Genomic DNA, 8,027 nt, shown 5'->3' with positions numbered 1-8,027 from the left:
CGTGGGCAAGTTATCCATGTTTGACTGTATATACTTTAGTATATATATATACTTTAGTATATATATAGATACTTTAGTATATACATATATATTAAAGTATATATATATTAAAGCATATATATATAACAAACACTTGAATTTCCTTAAAAGTTTTAGCTTACGACTTGGTTCCGTTTCATAACAGAAAAAGCAGGTAGCAGTGATTTTTTACGATCCGAAAGGCAAAGTTCATTGGTGTGTTCTCAAACTGACGTAATTAAAATACATGATAATAATATATGATTAATTTTACTAGCAACACCGATTTGTTAGTTTTACTTTCTGAGTGCGTAATAAGCATAGCGGAGAGAGATTTAGTGCCGGCACTGGCGTGCGGTGTGGTTGATGTATAACTCTCAGCACAGCACAAGGATTTCAGAAATATCACCAAAAGTTCCTGCATCATGGCGGTTAATGTGAATTATGTGATTTTAACTTGTAGAAGTGTTGTTTGCCATTGTGTAAAGTCTAGCAAGGCTACATCTTAAAGAAAAATGCTTCAGGGTACACCGAAAAAGCTCAAAAAGGGTTATGACGAAATTTCACTCCTATTTTAGTCTGAGATGCTTATTGTTAATCTAGTTCTATGAAAAGCCTTCATGACAAGTCAGATCTGTTAAATCATTTTCAGTATGAGCTACATGAGAGGTCGAGCAACGCCTCCTCTATAAAATAGCTGCGGAATGTAGCATTCCTTAGGCAGAGCTGAGAAATATATATGAACAAGGTTTGATGCTGCCAGTAGTATAGCATTGTTAACAATTTGAAAATAACAAATACCTTGGAACCACTACTGGGTTGCCATCACAAGTGTGTTGCTGTGGAAATTGTAGTGTGTCGCTGTCGCAAGTGTATCGCTGTTGCAAGCGTATTTCTGTTGCAAACGTGTGCCTACTGCAAGCATGTCGCTGCCGCAAAGGTTAATCTTATTGTATTAAGCATAAGTAAACTCATCCTGGTACTCTTCAGTTAAGATAGGTGTGGTTCAACTTGCTACATGAAGAAATAAACACTGACTCATTTGTAGCAGAATCGATGACCTGCGATGACTCGATCCACGTCAGAAGAAAATAATGCCTGCTTACTTCTATCTCTTAGAATATAGTCTAGCTGTATAGATGCTCAGGTTTCACGCTTATTTGCAGACTTATTCAAGTTTTGATACAAAAAAGGTTAAAGCATCAACGAAGTTTTAATGCAAAGTGGATCAACCGCCAATATCTATAGTAATTTATTGGCAATAATTTCATTTAAAAAATAGAATGTTTTTTTCAAATTAAGCCATACAACAATAATTAAAAAAAGGCAACAGTTAGCCATTAAAACCAAATAAATAGTTTGACAAATAGTGTTTAAAATCCCTTTTTCTGCTAAAAGAACGGATATTAGGTGGAAGATTGTTAAAGCAGCTGGCAATGATATTTTCAAAAGAATTGTTAGTGATTGTATGCAATTTGTTCATATCACATAAGTTGAAATAAGTTGAGAACCTGTGACTGTCATGTAAAAAATAAGGACACAAACCATGAAAAACCTTAAACCTTGAGTTGAAGTAAAATAAACATTTAGCATAGGCAGAGTAAGAAGATGCATAGATTTGGAAAGATAATTTGTTGGAATACTATATGCAGGAATATGATGTAGATTTGTAATTCGCCGAAATGCTCTTTTTGCAAAAAAAAAAATCTTCTGTGACATATCTTGGAGCTAGATTATAATAAATGTGAATACCATAAATAATATGGCAAATATAAACTGATAATAGAATGCAATGGCAGATTTTGAGTTTATGTATGGCCTGCAAAACTGGAGCAGAGTCAAAAAAATCTAAAGCCCATAGTAAAACTGCTTCTATGCTATTGATTGGACTCACCAGAACTTTGAAAGTGTTAATGTTATAAATAAAAGCAGTAAAAAGAATAATATATAAAAAGTTATGAAATATATAAAATAATGTACATAACGTAGCAAGATTTTCCGCTCAAATCATTTTGCTGAGCCACTCGAGCATTTTATGTAGCAATGGGCTGTATGAGTAATTCTTCTGACCATATACTTCTATTAATCTGTTCTGCTGCCAGTACGATTCTGTTTACACCGGAAAATCAAGCAAACTTTGCTGCGCATGACTTGGCAGCTGTCAGAATGAAACAAGTTACAGCCCTACTGACTGAAGGCTGAACTGCTGTACAATAATCGAATCCATACGCAACTATTTTGACAACTTAGAGTGCAGCTGGCCTGCTTGAAAACACATATAACAATAGAGATGTCATTAGATGATGAGTATATAATAGCTAATGTTTATACAGACACTAAAGTCTTGCTACCCTAACTAAGCCAAGAGAGTTCATCATTGTACCTGCTAAGGTCTAGAGTCTACCTCACCAAATTGTTTGTTTCTTGGTATTCATCCACATGGCCCACTCTGGCAATCGTCAGCAATATGCTGACATTATAAATAAATATAAAAATAACTGTAAACAAAAATAAACAAACGGATAGAAATAAATTTCTCAACAGCTCAGAGATGTGTCTATGTAAGGACACACGTTTTTCAAAAGTGCAAGTATACCAACTAACATTTGCAAATTATTCCTGTCTGATTCACAGAAAAATTTGTTTAAATGCATTACAAGCTATAATGTGAACACGGGTAAAATATGAGCATCTGTCTGTGAGAATGTTTGGTTTGGTTAAAATTTTACTGTCCTTCATGACCAATGGAAACCTTAGTTTGGCCAGAAGGCATTTCTATAAAAAAGCAACATTGTATTTGCTATATTAAAATGAACCCTAAGCTCTCTACACATTTTAAAATAGGTTTTACATAAAGTGATATAAAAAATAATTTGTTTGTAATTAAATAATATAGTAGTATTTTAACAGTTTAAATATTTGTGTGTCTCATAGATTACAAACAATAAGTTATGCACAGGAAACTATCAGTAAAAACGATGTCTTTTGTAAATTAATATTTATATATTTTTTATTACTTCACTGGTAATAATTCATTTTAAACAGAAAATGCTTCAGAGTTCTGCCATGCAAAAATCATAATAAGGTAACAGCTAGTCAATTCAATCAAATAGATGGTTGGAAATATAGTATTTAAAATTACGTTCTCTGTTGAGAGCAGTCTGTTGAGAGCAGATGATAGGTAGAGCATTGTTAAAAAAGCCTGCGATGTTATTTTCAAAACAGTTGCTGAGGATTGTATGCAATTTGTTCATATGCTGAGAGGAGTTGATAATTTTTAGTTATCTTGTACTAAACAAGGCTGACACATGTATCTGTGAGAGCCCTTTCTCTGCTTTGAAATCTCACAGTTAGGTAAGTAAATAATATTGTTGTTTCAACATCTATACAGTATAAATGTAAAGAATTGTTGTGAGCAACAAGTGTTGATTAGAAAATGAGACTTTGTAATGACCTTTACTTATGTGAATTATGCACACGCCAGGTCACTATGGGCTAGTTAAAACTAGAATACCGCTAAAACTATGCATCTATATAAAAAAAAAACTTTATCGATGTAGCTTTTCGAGAGCAGAGTGGCGGCGTAATTTAAGGTTGAATTGAATGGTATCTTGTGCAAGCCACGCTTTTGTTCATAAAGATGACTTAATAACAATGCAATGAGTCGAAGCTGGCAACGAGTAATTGCAGACCATTTCCTTAGTAAAAGAGCTTACTTCAAATAAAATCACAGTGTCAATGCACCAAAAAAACTTTTCACCTCATTTACCTTCTTGTCTTTCTTCAATGTCCTGAATCACTGATAGTTACTCAGCATTCCAGAACATTCCACAAGTCAATCTTACTTAATATACATTGCTTTTTGGAGGTCCTATCAAACCAATTTCTGGTAAAGTATATTGTTGACACAATGTTGTAAAACAGAGTTTTTTTATGTAAAATCACCAAAGTTAAAGGTCACCTGAAGCATCAGTGTTCTTGTAATTTGCTTAAATATACATGCATATTCTAACACAGTAAAAAAAAACATCTGTAGCCTCGACCAATAATTTGGGGACCTATACAAAGAATCGCTATTGTTAAGTGCAGCTGACCAATGAAGTAATAGCATTTGAACCTTAAATACTGAGCTGCAAATAATGATAGCTGAGAATCTCAGTTGTCCTATAGAGCAAACTAAATCATTGACAGATTAAGGGCTTCCTTCCCTTGGATCTCCTTTCATCTTTGCTAATAATATCACTCTTTCAGAGATTTTGCAAGCTTCTAAAAATGTAAAATATTTTTTTGATATGTGGGCAGATTTTTTCGAAGTTAAATCTCACCCTAGTTTCACCAAATGATATCAGCACTTGCGAGGATGGGCAGCTGAACTGTCCTGTACACGCTAGCATCGTGATTGGTTGAAGCATGTAGGGACTCAGGCTGGCACTTTATAAGTAATGATGAGCAACTCTTTCAAACTTTATCAAATGGTTGGTTGTTTTTAAGCAGAAGCCAAACATGCCCGTATATTTTAGCGAGTTACAAAAAACTGACGCTTCAGATGACCTGAAATTTGGTGATTCTACATAAAAGACTCTAAATAACATGATGTCAGATGTTTATTTCAGCTAAATATGGTCTAACAAGATCTTTAAATAATAGTGCCATGTTAACAAGATAAAGAGGATAGGTTGAACATAATGGGTATAATGTTAACAAATTAAATAGGACAGGTCTGTTTTAACAAGGTAGAGAGTAGAAGTATGATGTTAACAAAGAAAAGAAGACAGGTCTGATGTCAACAAAGTAAATGTAATGGGTCTAATGTTAACAGGTTGAAGAGGACAGGTCTGTTTTTAACAAGGTAAAGAGGACAAGTCTGATGTTAGCAAAGGCAAAGAAGACAGGTCTGATGTCAACAAAGTAAATGTAATGGGTCTAATGTTAACAGGTTGAAGAGGAAAGGTCTGTTTTTAACAAGGTAAAGAGAACAAGTCTGATGTTAGCAAAGGCAAAGAAGACAGGTCTAATTTTAACAAAGTAAATGTAATGGGTCTAATGTTAACAGGTTGAAGAGGACAGGTATGTTTTTAACAAGGTAAAGAGAACAAGTCTGATGTTAACAAAGGCAAAGAAGACAGGTCTAATGTTAACAAGGCAAAGATAACCGATCTAATGTTAACAAGTTAAAGAGAACAGGTCTGTTTTAACAAGGTAGAGAGAACACAAGGGTAATGAAAACAGCTGTTCTCATTACCCTATATGTTGTTAACAGGGTAATGAGAACAGGTCTAATGTTAAAATCTTATACCATAAACACAAAAAACACAACAATTTCGTTTAGAACTACTAATTTTGGCAAAACCACATTTTCAGGCGAACACTTTGATGCATACTTATTTAAAAAACTTCCTCGACAGTGTTTTAATATTTCTTGAAGTAGCCCCACCACTACAGTTCCCATTAGCATCCATAGATGATATTTTCATAGTTGTTTACAGGTTCTGACTTGCTAAAACAGCCAATACCACTTTTTAATCCAACAAGGAATTTGCTTAACAATCTACAAAAGTTGCCATTTTTAAGATAGAAAATTCTGAATAGCTAAAATAATATAAATATTCAGATTTGAAGTTATACTCAAGTCAATTGCACATTTTGAAGATTGATTTAGTACCACTGTTTTAGGTTTGCTACAAGTGTTATGTCAGACTCTATAAACTGTAAAAAATAATGGTTTCTAAAGTATTTATAGCATTTTATATGTGCAGGATGAGTAAAACTAACCACTAAAAGTCTGGCTCTGTGAATCACCTGTATTTCTAAATCTCTGATGTCTAAAGTACCATAAATTTCAAACTTGCAAATCCATTATCAGCTTATATGGCAGTCACGTTTTTCAAGACACGAACTCTACTAAATTTGAACTTCAAAAAAACATCACAAATCAAAATTACATAATCTGGCATATCGAGTGTATTTATAAAATAGTAAAATACTAGTAATTCTACTCAACTTGAGACAAACCAAACACAAAGTCCTCATTTACTATTCAATTTTCATCGCTAGATTCTCTTCTGGAATAATGTGTTTTTTCGAACCTAACACTTTTTCCGTAGTATCTACTTACAAACTCATACTTCGGTAATGCATTTGACACATCCCTATTGTCTATCTATCCTTTTTCGTGTACATGAATCACGATTTCTGACAAAAGTCAGCCTTGCATCATGGTTTGTCTGTTAAAAACTTACATATTATCAAAAATGTCAGTTTCGTTCTATCGGCAAAGCAGACCAATTTGCTAGTAAATTGTTGTTTTTTGTGTCTTGTGGTTTTCTCTAAAACGGTTGTCTTTAAATCTTTTGTTAATTGTTGTACATATTGGTGAGGGGTACAGTAAAACATGGGCGTTTTTGGCTGATGGCGTTTTTGAATGCCATTTTCGCAGCTACGCATCGCCCACCTCCGTTGCCAATCGAATTATGAGCAATCAAACGATTTGAGCCAGAGAAAGGGGTCGACTTAACGGCAGGTAGATGGCAAAACCAGAATTTTTAAACCAATTTCAGACCTTGACTTATGCACTGGGTCGAGTTGTACGCTGGAATTTACAGTAATCTAACAGACTCTTCAGTACATACAAGCATTCTCTTTATACATGTAGCTACATCCACAAACAAAAACTACTGAAATCGCCAAACACAATTACCTCTTTTTTATGTACTGTGAGGACGTAGCCGATCTTGCTTCTCCCCCACTTCCTATAACCATGACTGGCCAGTTTCAACAACGGTCTGTCATTGCTTTCTGTTGGGTACTTTTACTGAGAGCTAGCTAGCCATTGGCTAGCAGATGAGCTCCTCCACCCTTTGTCAGATTTTGTTTATAGCTCTGCAGCATTGCTAGCCACCTTCATCATCCTCGCTGGAGAGCAGTTGAGGAGCTGGTTTAGCCGCCGACAACTGGACCAGATTTGGCACTGGAGCAATTTTTGCTAGATACCCTTTTTAACACCACCAATGGATCTTATCAAACTCGAACCACTGTCCTACTGATCATAATATCATAACTCCTGAACCACATACACAACTTAACTCTATTGTATCTAGAATATCTTCTTATTATAAGAACTACTGTTTCAAATGCTGTTGATTTCCCATGTTATTATTTTGTTTTAGTTAGTTTTCGTTCAAACGGCTTGATTTGTTTTTGTCAGTAAAAGTCAATGAAATACCGTAAAACCTCTATTCGAATGCTCTATTTTTCCACCCTCCCTCTATAGTGGCAGTCAATTGGAGATAGCGCTCAAATAGAGGTTTTATGGTAAATTAAGATCAAATCTAATTAACTAATTGCCTGAAACATCCACAAATACCTAAAATCTTTTGCTGATTGATTTGATACAGTTTGGAAACATAAATCTTTGCATTGTTAGGCTCTGGAGTTCGTCATAACAACCATATTATTACAATAGTGACACGTTCTCTATCGGGACCACCTAAATGTCTGGTCAATGGCAGCGACCTTTGCAACAGCCTATTACGTCTCAAGTTTCTGTACCAATTAGATGGACGAAGAAAACTCAACAAAGTGTAAGTCTAGTCTCCAGGCTCTCACACTGCACTTAAGGTTGCCTTTTCGCAGACAATTCCTTGTTTAATTTTTGGGTATTTTGTGTCAGCTGCTGACATTGTACAGTGACAGCGGCTAATTTTGCCAGCATTTTTATACAACTGAGCCTGCTTCTAAAGCTACTCTATAAATATATTTTCAAGACGCAAACTTGCGTCAGTCGTAAGATGAAAACAAAAAATCCATAAGTCAAGCGAGTTTTATTACTCGCAAATTTATATTAAACGTTGCATGCTTGTGAAAGATGGAAATGGTAGTTATGATGCGCGAGAAGGTGCCACGCAAGCTATTCCATTTTAAATATTTTCCACATCTTTGCTCTTCCTATATCGAAAGTCTGATGCTGAGCTAGACAGGAGGGGGCCGAATCCGAATAGATTTCTTTATCT

The sequence above is a fragment of the Watersipora subatra genome, chromosome 7, assembly GCF_963576615.1.
Source record: "Watersipora subatra chromosome 7, tzWatSuba1.1, whole genome shotgun sequence".
NCBI lineage: Eukaryota > Metazoa > Bryozoa > Gymnolaemata > Cheilostomatida > Watersiporidae > Watersipora > Watersipora subatra.
The sequence above is the reverse complement of the archived record's forward strand: the minus strand, read 5'-3'. Positions refer to the sequence as shown.